Source organism: Excalfactoria chinensis, chromosome 1, assembly GCF_039878825.1.
Source record: "Excalfactoria chinensis isolate bCotChi1 chromosome 1, bCotChi1.hap2, whole genome shotgun sequence".
In the NCBI taxonomy this organism is placed as follows: Eukaryota; Metazoa; Chordata; class Aves; order Galliformes; family Phasianidae; genus Excalfactoria; species Excalfactoria chinensis.
Window position 1 is genome coordinate 166770485 of NC_092825.1, and position 18393 is coordinate 166788877.

Genomic DNA, 18393 nt, shown 5'->3' on the forward strand with positions numbered 1-18393 from the left:
TCCCTTTCAACTTAAATGATTCTATTACTCTATGAATTCTACCTATCATTGTGTGCATGCTTTACAATGTATGACATTGTAATGTAAGTGTGACTGCCACAGTCACCCCTCAGATGTTTTTGGTTTTTTTTTCATAATTTTTTCATTCTCATGCTTCAGTTTCAGAGTGCTACCATTAAGGCAAAGATGCCAAGAAGAGCTCTGTGTGCTGGATGTTCACCACTTGCAGTGTTGGACTTCTCCCAGAGCAGACTTACATAGAATCATAGAATCACAGAATTACTCAGGTTGGAAAAGACCTCTGCCTCTTTCTTGGCCCTCTCTCCCTTTTTGATCTTTGATTGCCTTTGTTCAAAACTCTGTTTATGCGATCTATTAAGGACTACCTCTTTGATAGCTTCCAGACCCCTCACTGTGTAAGCAATTATCTAATGAGGTAACTGAGGTGCTCTATAAAACTGCACATCCTTAAAATGCCCCCATAAGATTCAAACTAGTGCTGAATCATCAGCCCTTTGCATGCCTGCACACACACACACACCAATAAATAAATAAAAATAAAAATAAGAATTAAAAAATCCGAATTTCATGATTTTAACTCTTCTAACACTCCAGATTTCAATTTGGCACAAAGACTGGAAAGTAAAAGAAGCAGGATTGAAGTCTATTGTTTTACAAGAGTACACAACATGTCTCCTAGTTGAAGCAGGACTTGCAAGTCATCCAACCCATCACTAAAGGAATGAAGGGCAGGAGCTTTCCCTCACATGGGTGTCTTATGGAAAGAGATGGCAGAACAGAATGGGAAGGCTTTTGGTAACAGCTGGAGTAAAGGGTAGAACAGAAAAGTAGAAGTACAATCTATTTACTGCTGCAATGAAATCTTAGTCTGGCTCCCAACTTGCATGTTAACAACTCTTGTGCCAGATATTTTTCTGCTTCACAATTGCTTGATTTTCACTTTAGGGCTTTGCACATGATTGAATATATTGAGATTGTGCTTTGGCCCTATGCTTCTAAGATGTTTTTTTTATTCATTTTATACACATATTGCCCATTATACTCAGGGCCTGGCATTGTATTCAATGTGCAATGTATTTAGGAAACTCTTTGGTTTGTTCAAGTAATAAATGTAATCCCCATATGGTGTCCTGATCATCCATATATGGAAAAATCATCCATCTTTTAATCTGCTCTGAAACTACACTTTATCTGATACTTTGGAGTGTTTAGGACATTTTTTCTCTTGCCTGTCTCAATTCTCATTCTTTCTGGACAGATGCCAGAAGTCTTGCAGGAAAGCATCTCTGCATGAGGATAAAAAAACATCTTAAAACTTTGGAATAGTCTGGTTAAGGTATATAAACTAAAGCCAAAAGGATCTCTCTAGTCTTATTGTTTTTTTACACTCAGTCACATGTCAAGACTTGTAAGTCAGGTTTGTGTAACTACCTTTCGTTCTCTGTATTAGCTACAAAGATGACAAGAAAAAAGTTCTCTCATCTATTCACATCTTATTCTCAGGTCAGTTGAAGGCAGAGGAAGTTGGAAATGCACTTTCAGAGATGTAACAAGTACTAAGCAATGACTTTTGCATAATTTCTTTGTTTATAAAAAAACTACAGATTAGGACTGATTACAGATTTTCTAGTCTTTTGTTGAATTTTGCAAATAGTAATACATAAGAAAAAGATATATTTTCTTCCTAACTTTGTCTTAAACTACTTTTTTTTTTCAAATTGAATTGACTTTCTGTCAATTTTGTTTTCAGATTCTTCCATATGGCTGTTAAATGAAAATACATACATCTGTAGAGTTCAAAGGACTTTAAGATCATGACATAACTACATCTTTCTTGACAGTGTAGAGCTACACATGCAAAGGTGTTTTTTCTTCTGCCTTATCAAAAATGTCCCAATCTTCTGATCTCCTCAACAACGTGCTATTAAAAAAGTGATAAAAACTGATTTAAATTGTTAATCATAATAATGTTGTCCAGTCCATTTCAAGGTTTTAAAAGGAAAATAGAATTCTGTGCCTGAGTATAGCTTGTTGATATTCCCAAAATGTGGTTTGTCTTCTTGGCTGCTAGGGCACCCTGATGGCTCATGATGAGCTGCTGTCACCAGCACCTCCAGGTCCCTTCCTGCTGAGCCAGTCAGTCAGTCAGTGACTGTCCAGCCAGTCAGCTTCAGTCTGTGATTGTGTCTGCCTTACTTTATTCCAGCATTTACTTGTGTTGAACTTCATGCTGTTGATGACTGTCCAGTGCTCTAGTGTGCGTACACTCCTCAGCAAGTCCTCTTGTTTCTCAAGATAAGCAACAGTACTTCTCAGTTTAGTATCACATGAATTTGCTGAAGATTCTCTCCAGTTCTGCATTCAGATCACTGAAAAACTATTAAACAGTACTGGCCTGAAAATTGAGCCTCAGAGGAACACCACTAGTAACTGTCCTCCAGCCAGATGTAGCTCCACTCAGTATGATATTTGAGCTCTAACACTGAGTCAGTTCATCACACAATATATTATGTACTTGGTCATCTCATAGTTGGACAATTTGTCCAGAAGGATGCTATAAGTTACAGCAACAAAGGCTTTATTATGATACAGAAATATTATGTCTACTGCCTTCCCTTAATACATCAAGCAGATAACTTTATTGTAGAAGATAGCAAGTTACTAAGATATAACTTTCTCTTCATTAACTCATGTTGATTATACCTGAAAATATCTTTGTTCTCTATATACCTTCAGTAGCACCCTGGATAATCTTCTCCATAATTTTCTCAGGTAATGAAATTAGAGTAATGGAACTGTAGTTTCCTGGGTCTTCTCTCATGCCCTTCTTGTAGATCTTTATAGTACTGGCTATCTTCCAGTCAGCAGGGATCTCCTTAATCTCCTAAAATCTTTGGTAAATTGTTGAGAAGGATTCAACCATAACATCTGCTAACTTCTTCAGTACTCTGGGGTGAATCCCATCAGGCCCAATGAAGTAATGAACATTCTAATCTAATCACCTACAATTTCAGTGACAACAAAGGGAAAGAGACTAATCTCCCTTTCACAATCCTCCAACTCAGAGGAATAAGTAGTCCAAGATCTATAATCAGTATTATAGTCTTCTGCCTTGCTTGTTTGACTTGCAATAACACAGTGGGATTGCCTGCTCCTGGAAAATTAAAAGCTGGTATTCAAAAAGTGACCAGAACTCTGGGACCCCTGCAGAACAGATTCCCAGGGAACATGTGAAATAGTAGCTTAAAATTTGCCCTCCTAAAGTTCAGAAGGGCAATGCTGCTAACATTTTTTCTCTTTACAGCCAAAATTTTGAACTCTACTATTTCATGATCATTGTGGCCAAGTCACTTACATACTGTCAAATTTCCCAGTCTGTTCTCAAACAACAGATCTATGAGGGCACCTTCCTCAGTTGACCCACTAAGTACTTTCAGTGATCTAAGATGGTGCAGCTAATCACAGGGAGTTCTTCCAGAACAGAAAATGTATCTATTTGTATCACAAGAGTGAATGTACACTATACCTTTTAAAAATAAGATATTATTGTTATAATAATTACAAAAGACAGTATTTGCAGACTTACATGAACTGAAATGAGCTTACTATAGTTCTTTTTTAAGTATAAGGTATTTGCCACAAGTCTTTCTTCCTTAACTAAATCATGAGTGATTTCTCCATATTAATTCCATGCTAACCAACTTGTGTAACAGTGCACAATCACAAAACTGATAATCACAAGAATTAATTTGGAAAGGACCTCTGGAGGTCATCTCATTCAAATTCTTTCCATAAGAAAGTTTTGATGACTTAAGACTGTGTTCAGTAGAGACCTGAGTGCCTTCGAAGACATTGGATTCACAACCTTTCTGGGTAAACCCGTTTGACCACTCCCAGGGTGATATTATCTTTCTAATATTGAACAGAAATTTTCCCATGTTGCAACTCATGTCTGTTAAGCCTTGTTTTCTCACAGTGAACCTCCAGCAGGCTGGTATATCTCTACATGAGGCAGCTGAAAGTAGCAGCGAGGTCTCTCTTTTGCCTCTTCATCTAAAGTCTGGACAAGTCCTTTTCCCCCAGTGCATCCCTGTAGGTCTTTCACCAGCCTACTGCCAGTCTTGGTGGCATCTGATTGATTCACTCCAAGCTGATGGAGTTTTTATCTTATCCCGGAGAACTCAGAAAAGACAAAGAAATCTACATGGAGCCTCAAAAGTGCCTAATAGAGATGAACAATGGTTTTTCTCAGCCTGTTGGCTGCAATCTTAGTTTCAATCTTACTGTTGCAGCCCAGGCTATAATCAGCTTGTGCTGCAATTACACATTGCTGGCTGATGTTCAGTTTCTTGTCTATGGGGATCTGCAGGTCTCTTTCTGCAAGGTTAGACAGTGGGTCCCCAGCCAGAACTGTTCAATGGACTCATTTCCCTCCAAGATGCAAGAATGTGAATTTCCTTTTGTTTCACTCATGAGGTTCTTGTCAGTTCACTTCCCACATCAAGATCCTTCTGAAACAGCTGTCCTGCTATCCAGCTTACCTGTCTTTCTCCCCAGTTTGGAACGTGTGAACTCCATCATCTGTGTTACATGTGTCAATAAAGTCAGTGAAGAGTCAACGTATTATAGTTATATACACACGTATATTGTTACAATACAGGCACATATATATACTTAGTATGTTTTCCCTCATTAAATATCACCGGAACCAGGGTTAAACTCTGACTCTCTCTGCAGGAGCATTCACCTTCACTATCAGCATGTTTAGAGAATTCAGATGAAGATAAATTTTGCTGAATTGATTTAGATGGAAGTATTCAGCCAGAATTAGAGGAGAAAAAAAGGACCAGTCCATGGAAACATTTTTCCTTTTTTTACTTCACCATTTTCCCTGAATTTAGCCTGGCCATGCCATAAATCTCTTCTAGTGTATATCATACATAAGTGAAATGATTTTTGTATCTTCACTACAGTGCATGGAAAAATGTCGTTTTATATGTAGCTTGTTTAGGCTCTGTAAGCTTGAATCTTGAACAGGAACTCTTCCTCCTTCACATATCTTCTTTGCCTAAGAAGTTAGATTCATGTGAATAGGGAGAAGTGTCATTTGCAAACATTTTAGTTCTTCACACTGATCTTTTACAGCTTCATATGGCATGCTAACATGTAAGAGTACCATTTAGATTCACTATTCCTTTCAGGAGTGAATGCACCATATATCATGCCATGCAAAGAATACATTTCTTCCTCATGATAGAAAGGATCTGATGACTCACCTTTGTTACTGCAATTTTGAGATTCCCAGTGGACACTCTTTGGTCCAGGCATACAAGTGAGTCTTTGGGTATGCACCTCTACAGTCTGAGCATTTCTTCTTAGTACATGTTGTACCTTCCTCACACCATCTTCTGCAGTGAGAAAACATGTTTTTATTACCTCTTAAGTCCTCTGTGAAAGGCCTGATCACCTTTCTGGTTTGTGCTGTGTAGTCACTTAGCTATGTGTAGTCAGGATGAGTATCTCTACCTTCTCAGTCCAACAGTCAGCTCTCTGATGCCCTGTGTCCAAAAGGCTAAATCCATCTCAGTGAGCATTCTTCTTGTTCATTTATCTTCATTTCTAAATTAAGCCTTCTCCTGAGACATGTGAACTAATAAAACTGGTTACTTCAGTTTCTCCAGGAATGCAAACAAAAGGGGCACAAGAGAGACAGGACTTATTCATGGTTTAGGCTTCACAGAATTGGCAGGGAGGCTGCTATGTGTTTACTTACACTGTTGATCTGCTTGCTATGGTCACTCATAGTCTTCTAGTAGTGAATAAGCCTTTGCGTTTGCTGTCCCCCCTCTGAAGTGTAGTTGGATCAGTAATGCTGTGACAGGCTATGTGAGAACAAAATGTCATTTGCAAACAGATTACCAGGAAATATGTCTTGGAGATTATATTTTTATTCATGGAGCCACTGAATTTCTCCGTTCTTTGTTTTCATTTCTTTAAAGTAAAATTAGTATGAAAAGTGATGATGATGATGACAATAATTTTTAATTATTCATTTGTTAATGCATTGTACCTTGAAGAAACAGAATGTAAAGTAGCAAGTGATATCAGCATGTGTAGTAAAGAAAAAATGGTCTATGAGAGTATACTCTTTCTTGCATATAATGACATGTTCCTGTTGCTGGAAGTCCCTAAGGCTGATTTTTAGCTGCAGTTTCAAAACATCATTAGTAAAACACTGGGGAATAAAAATGTTCTATTATTCCATTTATGACTTTAATGAAAACCCCACTTTTCCATGTGAAGGAAGAATTTTTGTTTAAATTTGACTTTTTACCTTTGTAGATAACTTGAGCATATTGTTGTTTAGAAAACACATATTTACTAAATAATGCATCAGTGAGGCAGGAAGATCATCTGGCAATGTCCTTTTGCTCCCCACAGGTTTATGAATTACAAAATTCTTTGTCCCACCTATTCAGCACATCTTTTCTTTATTTCTGAAGAGCAGGAATAACAAGATTAACACACACACACAAAGAAACAAACCAAGGGAAATGTTTTTTAATCCTTCAGTGGGGGCCTTCAGTTCTAACCCCCTGAATCTGTTCACTCCATTCCACTGGTTCTGGATCAGGCCCATACATAGCATTGCTTCTGCTACTCGGCATGTTTCAGCTGACAGCCAAGACTGTACAAGAACGCATGAGAGAACCCTCTGTCCTTGGCATAAAATGGCCGGGTGTTAATCATTTCTCACTGACTGACATATTTTTATACCTCCCAACTTTCCAGGTCATCTGTTTCTCTCCTCCTGGTGCTCTCAGTCACCCTGTTTCATTGCTGCAGGGACTCATGCTCTCTGCAGTGCTCCATGTCCAGCAGACTCCCGGTAGTCAGCAGCTCCCTGGCAAACAGGACCATGACAGTCTGTAACTGGCTCCAAATTGTGCAGCTGCGCTGGGAGAAGCTAAGAATATATTTCATTTAAAATTGAAAGAATGGCTACTTCAGTAATGTGATCTGCTGCAAAACCGCACTCTCCTCCAAGGGCGGTCAGGTAAAATCCATTACACAAAGAATTTCAAAGATTCTTTTTTTCTAAATTTGTCAGTAACAATGTGGCCCATTGTTTACATTTTAATTAACTTCTGTTTCGCTGACTTTTAAATAAGATTAATTAACCTAATGCTTTCAGCTGTATTACTGCAAACTGAAGTTATCCAAGCCTTAGTTGAGATCTTCAAAGAGTAGAGCAGCTTTTTTATGTAGAGGAAATCAAATTAGCAATACCTTTACAGTGATTTAATAGCTCATGGACACCAAAGTGATGAGAAATTATTCTTGGAAAACCTTTCCTCAGCAGCCTCTGGTCTCAAAGGGGGTTTCTTCTTTACATCTGCAGTATGTACAACTGTCACAATGAGAAGGGAAGTTACTTGTGCTGTGCAGCAAAAGATCAACATAGAAAATATTGAAGTATATCCCTGCTTGTGCAAAAAAAACCATGAAGAGCACACTTGGCTTTGAAGTTACCTCAATGAAAAGAAAAGCAGAGAAGATACGCTGTAAGCCATTGTTCCACACTTGCTACTCCCTCAACTGTGATTTCACTGCCAAAATTTCAACTCTCACCAAGAATCACAAATAAAAGCTCTGCTTTTCAACTGCAGTTTCCAATGTGGTGACTAGCAAATATGCAATAAATATATGAAGAACTGGGGGGGCACTGCGTAACTGTTTTCCTCTGAGAAACATTGCACACCTTAAAGGACCATTGACTCATTTAGAGGAAAGATATCTACATATAAAATATTTCTGCATTCATGAATCCCTGATATGAATCAGTATGGTTCCTTGATGGTGTACATTTAGAGCAGAAGATCTTTGGCTAAGACTACAAAGCCTATTACACAACACAGGAAATGTGAAAGGGGAGTTTCAAGCCAAGTGTGCAATGCGCCACTCCCAAACTAGTGACATGATCTTCTAGCATCCGTTGTTTGCTTTGAATTATTCCTCCTGTCAGAAGCACAAAAGTGCTGTAATAGCAGTTAGGGACTGGCTGGAAGAAAGAAAGTTCCCAGCTATGCCATCTTTTTTCTAGACGCAGATTCTATAAGGACTTTCCCTTTTTGCCTGTCTTCCTCACTATTTTCTCATAACCCTCAGGCCCTTCCTGTCTCTGTTCACTTTTATTCTTGATTTTGGCATGTATTTTTTCTTAACTGAATCTTCTGACTGTATATATAATCTGTCAGGGGAATTAAATCAATCAAGTGCTGATCTACCCTTGCCCCTTTACCTAAACAGCTTTTGGAGAAAATCTTACCAGTTTCTAACAGGATTTCTTGCCAGCTGCTTTTGACAGTCTTCATATACTCAGAAGTAAATGCGAAGAATATTTTTGGTAACTGTTCCCATACAGCACTGATGAGCTTACAGAGGTAACTAATTGTCACAAGTTCTGGCTACTCTGGGCATTAAGGACATTGGAGATTATTTCCAGTTCTTTTGAAGATTAAGGTGCTCTGTCCATTCTACATAGGAATGGTAGATAACCCTTAAAATAACCTGTTGAAATGTTTTAATCTCAGAAAAAGGATATTTTTTTGTTTGTTTGTTTGTTTTGTTTGTTTTTTGTTGGTTTTTTTTTTTTCATCTAGTAGGAGACAAGGCAGTCAATCACCAGGTTCAGCTGACTGGGAGAATACCATAATCATCTGACAATCACAGACAGTAACACCTTGTCACCTCATATTCTTCCCTATCACAAACCAAAAGCATCCCTGCAGCTTTGATGCATTTTCACAAATAAGTAGCAAAATATAGCTAGATAGGACCGCCTGTGGTATCAAAATCATCCTGAATCTGCCAGTCAGAAGCATGAGGAGTAAAGGAATCCTATTACTTGGCTGTCACTATTACAGTTAACTGACTAGTCCCATGTACATACTATCAGTTCAGTCCTTAATACTTGTTGGCCTGGTTTGCTGAAGAGACTGGATGAATTAGAAAGGGTTTCAATAATATTAATAATAAGAAGAACAGTAGTAGTAACACTACTAGTAGTAGAAGTCTAAGTAGTTCCCAACCACCTTATCCAACAAAGCACTCTGGAGCTTAATATCCTAAAATTCTATCACTGAAAGCCAAAACACCTTAGAAAATACTGAATTCAATATATCAAGAAGAATAACGTGCTTTTGTTGTTGAATAAACATGAAAGTCCACATTTGCTTATTAGTTACGGGAATTAAAGCTATAAAATAGAACGGTGATCAACAGGTGCCATTTGCTTTCCCATCTTCATGACTAAAGTCTCTTCTAATAGCCATATTGGAGTTAGACTCTACTGCTTGAAAAAGGTCATTCCATGAGGACAAGAATAAATTAAAAGAGGTTTAGAGCAATAATCAGAGTGAATCAAGTGCTGGAAATCAACATTAAACACACCTAGCGCTCACAGTTTTAGAAGTGAGAAAAATTAGCCACCGTGTGGATTCTTTGGGGGTAAAATCAGGAAAACACATACTGCCATGTCATAGTACATCTAGGCTCTCCTTCCTCAGGATAGGAAAGCTTTCTTTTCGCAATATTTCTAGAAACATCTGTTGGCTATGAGAAGACTGCCTGCATATCAAATGGACAGGAAATTAGCTAGTAGGTTAAAAACAGGGCATGGGACCCCCATGCAAAAGACAAACAAAATTAGCCTCATCATATAATTTTTAAGTCACATCAAGCTTAGGTATATATTGGTTTGATTTAACACAAAATTTCTTGCACTGATATTCATTACAATATCTGATAAAATTATCCATGGGTTGATTTCTCTTACTGCTTAAGACATGAACATAAGACCTAAACTGAAATTGCTTTGCCTCACTTTTTACCACGTGATTCATACTGTATGAATGTTATTCTGAAAGCTTCATCTGTGATCATTAGGTCTGTATTTTTTACAGTGATTATTTCCCTGTTTTCAAATACACTGGAACGCCTACTCATTAACATAATGATCCATTTTTTTGTTTTTCTAATCTGATTGATCAAAATGATGTGTGACATTGAATGGAATTCCTTTTAAAATGTAGCTGCTTTATGACAGCATTGATGCTTGACTTTTTATTCATAAATCCACTGTTTTTAACAATGATTACACAATCCTTCTTCAGTTTTGGTTTGTGGAGTCCCATTCTACTTCTTGGGGGAGTCAGTATCAGGCCACTAAACTTAGAAATGCCTCATACAGCAGTGACTTTCAGACTTTCCTCTGAAGTTCTGCTGTTCTTATAAATCTTGTGAAAAATCAGTGGTCACAGTTCAGAGAGTTCTCCTTAAAGAGGTGGATATTTCAAAAAGTCTAAACCCCGTTCATAAAGTTTAACATTTTCTTCAATCACTAAAGAAAAACAAAGAAAACTTATCATCCAAATATGACACAAATCTGCCTCCTGTTCTATTCAATACAGAACAGAAAAATGTAATTTCTTTTGTTTTTTTACTAACATCTCTAAAATTTTCTCCTAAAACTACACTTCATTATTAGGGTCATTTTAAAATCCCAGTTTCTGAAATCTACTGCACATAATTTTTTTTCATTTCCTTTTGCTTCCTCATACTTCTTTCTTTTTAGCTTATAACCTTTCTCCTTTTTCATTTTTAATGCTCCTTTCATAATTAATCAGATCTCTACCTATGTCACATACCTTAAAAAAATGCAACAGTCCATCCAAACTCCAGTAACCCAACATAAAACAGAAGATCTTTATAGCTGTCCCATTCCCCATCTGCATTCAACCATAATGTTCGGCTCCCACTATAGTGAAGATCTGCAGCTTGTGGTACCTCCTTCTGTGCTGGATACGTTTCTACAAAGATCCGTAATGGTGCACAATTTATTCATTCCTGGGAAAAAAATATATATATATATATAATTTTATATATATATTATATATAAGTATATATATATATTTTATATATATGATTTTTCTATGTCTAAACTAAGATATTTTTTATTTCCAAAAATACCAAAGCAGATACAAACTTCCTAAGACTTTTTAAAATTTATGCCTAGTTATATTGGAATGGCAATGATTCCACAGAATAGCATGCTAAATTTTTGAGGCTCAGAAAACTGCATTCCTATTTTGATGTCTGCAGAGGTTTCTGAACCCAAGTAAGACCATGGATAGTTTCAGCTCCAAGCAAGGAAGTACTATAATGTTCCCAAATCTTAAGCTTGAATGACATGAACTGGGAAATTTGAGGACCTTGGATACACAGAAGCAGATCAAGAAAAATATTTGCCTAGAAGAATTAGGTATTCAAGGAGCCTAGGTAATCTGGTATTGTGTGATATAAATCACAAGAGAAGGCAGAGACAGAGGATAATCTTTTTCAAAATTTTAAGCTATGATTGTTTTTTAATAGAAACAAATCACTTTTTGATTTTCTGTGAAATCCTCTTGTACTGAGCTCTGAACTTAGCCCCAGGAAAAACACTACAGTGGGCAGATTTCCCAGAAGAAGACTCGGATGGAGCAGAATTGGAAAAATTACTGTACTTAAAATGATTTCTATACTGAATATTTCCCAGGTCTCATTTTCTGGAGTAGCAAAGTTACATGAACTTATATCTAGTAAAATAGGATTGAAGGTTAGCTAAAATATACTCCTGTTATGCAATAAGGCAAACATTTATCTAAGACAGGCTATAAAACTAAAGCTCAAACTACATTCAGAAACTGTATCCTCTTCAGTGTCTCATCTGAATTATAAAATGTATGACTGAGTTCTGAAAATTAGCATGGTAATAGCCTACCCCAGGTCATTTCACTTTATCCACCTCAGTACAGCACTACAGCACTACTGTTCCAGCTGTTGAGTCATGTCTTGGCTGGAAATGGACCTCAACAATCATCCAGTTCCAACATACGGACACATTGCCCACCACATCCAGCTGCCTGTGGCCACAAACACCTCCAGGGATGGGGCATCCACTACTTCCTACTTTCATCGCGAGTATTTTTCTCTCTTACCCTTTAGTTTAACCAGTAGGTCCTTGCTCAGCCATGCTGGTTTCCTGCCTTGTTTGCCTGATCCCTTATTTTGTGGGATGGAGAACTCTTATGCTCTCAAAAGTGCATCCTTAACGACCTGACAGCTCTTTTCTGTTCCTGTGTTGCTAGGGACAGTTTCCCAGAGATAACTCATATAATAATTCCTTGAACAGTCTGAAGTTTACTCTCCTGAAGTTCAGGATCCCAACTCTGCTCTCTACCATACCTGTGTTCCTTGTCTGTGTATAGCAACAAAGCATGTCCTTGTGAAGTAGGTAAGTAAGTCAATGCTAGTATGTCAACATATATGTAATTCTGAAAACAGAGAAGTACTAAAAATTCAGAGGTTAAAATGATCTGGACTGAAAGTGATCTGAAAAAAAAGAAAAGTTTTTGGTAGCACAGAAATTTTGAAAATCTTGGTTCAGGCTGACCCTTCTTGTTGACATATTGTGGCTTGATCACTAAACTAGAAAGCAAACAAACAAAAAACAATTCATCCTGCTTGATGACTAAGCCTGGGATATATCTGGAAGAGACAGGAAAAAGCACTCAGCCTGCTCCAGCCCTTTCTTCCTAGCTCTGTCTTATTTTTTCCTCTTGCTGAAGAAAGGAATTGCAAGCGGATTGCTTGGCTAAATGATGGATTGAATGATGTCAAAGACAACATCATTTAAAATAGAATCATCTACTACTGGAAAAAAAAATTAAAAAATAGAACAGATATAGCAAGATACTCAGCACCTCAAAACATTCGTTCTGTGAATTGAGACAGGATAAGTAACACTTATTTTTACTCAGATTCTGGTGAATTATAGCGCAGTTATTGTCTGATGACTTATTGACAGCCATCAGCAGGTAGAGATTCAGGAATATCTTTCAATGAGAGGTTGCAGAACTAAACTTCCTAACTTGCTTTAAGAAAACACTTGGCAATTTTATGAATAGAATTATATGACATGGTTGTAAACCATGTACCATGCCTGTTTATAATGTGTGCAATCCAATATAGTTTGTAAGTCTCTAGGAGTTCCATAGTTCATTGACAAGAGCTAACCATCTCCTTCCCACTTTAGCAGACATTTATAAATTATTATTTTTCCAGCATCTAAGTGTTGAGTGAAATTAGTAAATGATAAAGGGATGGGTTTTGTCTGGCACCATTCCTTTTGATACAGTAGGTACCAAAGAGCACAACCACTGTTTTTTGTTGGATTTGTGGGATGTGTGTGTGTGTGGAAATACTAATGTTATATCTTTATTGAGACAAGGACATTCCCAGTGGGGAAATCAAAAGGACTTTGCTATTAATTGAAGTGGGGTCAGAACTTCCTTTACTCTTCTTTCAGTTCAGTTTCGATTCCAGGTGACAACAGCAAAGAGTTCAATAACCATGCTCAAAATGCTGAGAAATCTGTCCTCCAGCAGTCAAGAACCAACCTGTGGGTCTTTCCATCTGTACGATGCACTGGGTGAGCAGGTGAGATCCACTGAAAGTAGCTTTTCTGGAGAAAGGCACTAATTAGGAGAATAAATACAGGACATGGGAGTTAGCATTTCAACTTTCTACAGGTTTTTCCAGGAGAAGGTCATGGTGTCCATGTATTCTTAATTTCCTCACTACAGCAATCCTTTCCACATTATCCTGTAACTCCTATCACAGGACTGCAGTTTCTAGTTTATATCTAGATAGATGCTCAGTCCTGACTTCTGGCATTGCATTGCCACTAGTCAGAACATCTCACAACTTCAATCATGAGAAAGAAAGTTACAAATTGCAGAAATGTAAACATGGAAAACAAGTTAGTATTTCTAATTCCAGTCTTTTATACCATCTCTATTGAAATGCTGCTGATTAAAACAGTAAACTCAGCTGAACCAAAATAATAACAGATGTACCATAAGCGTTCCCAGACATAAACACCCTGGAAGGTTTGAGGTCACATTTATTAAAATTGATCCCTATCTTAAGCAGTTTTGACACTTATTCCTCGCCTCAGCAGTAAGGCAGTAAATCCTTTGAAGCATTCTGAAGCAAGCAAACAAGGATCTGCCATAGAGGGATGTTTTGACCTTATATCTTTGCCCAAATTACTCCATCTCATTTAAAGTCATGAGGATTTTGTAAGTGATACTTCATGGAAATGACATTTTAAAGCAACAACCTGTCTGCTTAGGCATATGTGTGTACAAAATTGAAGACAGCTCTTACATATTGAAAACTCGAGTAAAATGCTAAAGTGGAAAGTAAACTGATTATAAAAGTATTGGTTAGTGACTAAGTTGAAATACATTTTCAACAGAGGTATAGTTCCTTACATCGTCTTTTTCCTGATTTTCACTAAGCCACTAAACGAAGTAAACAATCTTTTCTAATTCAAAATGTTGCTGTACTCAGCGTAGAAAGGCATGCACACTATTACAGTATGACATGATTCACATGATGAAAGCCATCTGCTTCCAGAGTATATGGTTCACAATTTCACTCACAAGGTTATCCAGTGGTTCCAATTATAAACGCTGACATTCATGTGCCAGTGGTGTAGAGCATGAAAAGTCAGTCTCACCAGATCTGTTCAGAATAAGGGTACATCATAACTTCCCAGATATCTGCAGACAATTCCAAAACCACAGCTAACCACGTCTTAGGCTACCTAGGATATTTCCACACAACCAATTGGAATGTGTATGTCCTAAGGCACTGATCTTTGACTGTCTTCATCTTTTTCTTAACCTACATGAACTTTTAGATAAAAATCTTTGTTGAGAGGAAGTCCCAAAGATCAACATAAAGCAATACAGGTGGGATAAGTAAGTACATGTAAGATAATGAGAAGAGTAAGACAATATTTTTAATAAACATACATAAAATTAAAATGGTTAATTTTGAAAAAAAAAAATAAATACCAGAAATCATAGTATATGGTGCTACACAACTAGAAAACTGGCAGGATATACTTACAGATATTTGGTATCCAGCTCAATACGGCAGTTCTTATGTCTCTGAATATAATATCTGAAATAAAATAAGGTAATCCACCTAAAATTTGCAAATTCTAAGGCTATGTAGATATGCTCTTTTTACCCCTTCTTATGTTTCACATTGTTTAACATGGCTGGGTTTTTTTTTTTCCTCCTTGTTTCTGCTTGGCTTTTTTAGTCTGAGCTCCTCATATAAAAAATCTTCTTTTGAGTTATATGATGGCTGCTCTGAAAGTGATGCCTTGTAATTTTCTTGTGTTGGCTCACAACATCAGAGTCAAATGTTCAGGGTATGGCAGTAGAGGCTGAACCTTCCCACCAGTGTTCCCTTACATTTGTTGTGTGACAGATGGCAGCAGAGGGACAGTCTGACAGCATGGTGTCTGATGTGGAAGTGTAGATGAAGCAAAGTTATGCAACTGAATTCCTCCATGCAGAAAAAAATTGCATGCATTGACATCCATTAATGTTTGCTGAGACCAAACAGAGGATGTGAGCATGGTGAGATGGTGGGTGGTGCATTTTAGCAGTGGTGACAGCAACCTGAAAGACAAGCCATGTTCCAGATGGCCATGCACAGCTGTCACAACATGAAATGATGAGTCTCAATCTGCTCATCTGTGCAAATTGGTGGATTAGGATCAGGGAGCTGTGTATGGATCAGACTACTCATTTCAATGCATTGGAAACAATGGTGGCAATGTTTTAATATCACAAAGTTTGCACCAAGTGGGCCCAATGAATCTTCACACAGGAATAGAAAGAACACAGTATGCAGGTTTGTCAGGTTTGTTTGTTGACCTACAGGAAACATGACAGTTTCCTGGACTGTGTCATTATGAGTGACAAGACATAATGTCACTGAGCCAGAGTCAAAATGGCAGTCCATGGAGTGGTGGCATGTGAATTTCTTATTGAAGAAAAAAGTTCAAGACACAGCACTCAGTGGGTAAAGTAGTGTGCACTGGGATAGGAGAGGGATGATCACATTGCTTTGGGTTGGAAGGGATCTCTAAGATCATGTAGATCCAACCCTTCTGCTTGAGGCAGGGACATCTCCCTCTAGACCAGGTTGCTCAAAGCCCCATCCAGCCTGGATGGATGCTTCCAAGGAGAGGGCATTCACAGCTTCACTGAGTAACCTGTACCAATGGGTAACCTGATACATTTTGATTTTCAGGAACTCAGACAAAACATCAGCTCTGACTGCTACACCATGATGCTGACTAAGCTGAAGGCTTCAACTTCCAAACTCAGGGCAGAGAAGACATCACAGTAACACCAGGCCCCATAGCAATTTGAAGACTGTGGAGAGCACCACCAATCTTGTCTGGACTGTGCTACCACACTCACTATATAATACAGATTTGGTGCCTTCTGATTTCCATCTGTTCGGACTGACAAAAGTTAGACTGTGCAAGGAACATTTTCCTAGCAACAACACCATCATAGAAGCAGTGAAACAGTTGGTCACCTCCACTGGTGCAGATATTTATGAGTGTGGCCTACAGGCTCTTGCCCATCACTGGCAAGAATGCATGGATAATGGTGGTGACTATGTTGAAAATTAGTGTTTTCCAGATTCGAATTTACTCTATTAAATAGTGTTATTGTGCTGTCTGTATCTGTTATAATTTCCATGGAAAGAAATAGGAAGCATTACTTTCAGAGAAACCTATGTAGACAAGTTGGTTTGTGATCTTGACTTCCAACAGTAAATGCTATTATAACATAAACTCTCCTGCTCATTAGCAGCTTAGAGCTTTCATTCCTCACCTTTTCAGGGCACACAACTAGGCGTTCTGTAGGAAGGAAGCATTAGGGGTGAAAAAAAGGCACACTTCCCCCCAGTGCTCCCTGTACAGAGTTGGGACAGGCGTTAGCCTCCACCCAACTCTCTCTAAATTCCCTTCATAGCACCTCTGTGGATTAAATAGCTATATATTATTTTATAATCCAAAAGCTTCTAGTGAAAGGTTTTTAACTTCTTTTTTTTTTAATCCAGAGGTTGCTGATGAAATTAACTCAAGTATCATTCTAAGGCTTCCGTTTTGTATGTGTGAAGGATCAGTAAGGCTGAATGGTAGCATCTCAAAATAGACAGAAATGTGGAATTCTAATTCACATCTAAATTCAGGCACCTAGATTACTCAGGCAAGGTCTTTAAGAAGCATTCACATCATTTACCTAATTCCATCAGCTGAGGAAGGGAAATTGGACTCTTCTCTGGGCAGAACTGTTTCACTAAGGACCAACAGTTGAGCCTCAAGTTAAGTGTCTTACTTATGGAGGCTGGACTCCATCCAAAATCACTTCAGTTAGTCAGGAACAGACAGCTCTAAATTAGATGAAAGTATCACTGATAAATGCCAAGTAATGCACATCAGAGGATAAAAGTGAAATTACTCTTACAAGGCTTTAGAATCTATATAATGGCTCAGTTCAGGAGGGAAACTGTCATGGGTTAGCTGAAAATCTACCTGCCATGACAGAAATGTAGGTACCATTGCAGATAGCACATCAACAGTAGTTGGCAGTTCAAAAAATCCTAGCAACCTTTAGATGCTGTAAAAACATAGAGGAGAAGATGGAAACAACGTGGAAAACATAACGCTTTTACAAATAAAAATTATAGAGCATACCTCAGATACTTCTTGCAGCACCAGACATTGCGTCCCATAAAACAGTAAGACAGACTTGGTGAGAGTTCACAGAAGAATGACAGAAATGAAAATGCGGTTGTATGAAAAGAAATTAGAAAGACAGAGATTTTTCCTCTTATAAATGGATGAGTAAGAGGCAAAATGAAAACATTTTACAAATTAATGTTATCATATAAAGCAGCAAAGGGAAAACAGAGGCTTCCACTCTGCCTCTGGAAGGAAGAACAACAAGGCATTCACTGAAATTAAAAGGTGGGCAAGTCAAAACTGATAGAAGGAAATACCTTTTTATATTACGTGTAATTAAATTGTGGAACTCATTGCCAAAGGAAGTTGTTGAGACCAAAACTTAACCAGATTCATAAAGAGATTGAATATTATATCAATATCATGGATATCCAGAGTTATCATAATTAAAGAAAATAAACCTTTTGGAAAAGATATTAAACCCAGTGCTTCAGGGCTTAAGCTAATCTCTGACAATTAGCAAGCAGGATCAGTAGACCTTTGTGGAGGCAGATTATTCTGCCTCCTGCAGGGTTCTTCTGTCGTTCTTTGCAGCAGCTGGTACTGGTTATTTCAAATAGAATAACAGATAGAATGGCTCTCTAGTATGATTTAGTCAAGTATTCCTCTATTCTTATACTTCTCTGCAAAGAAGTTCT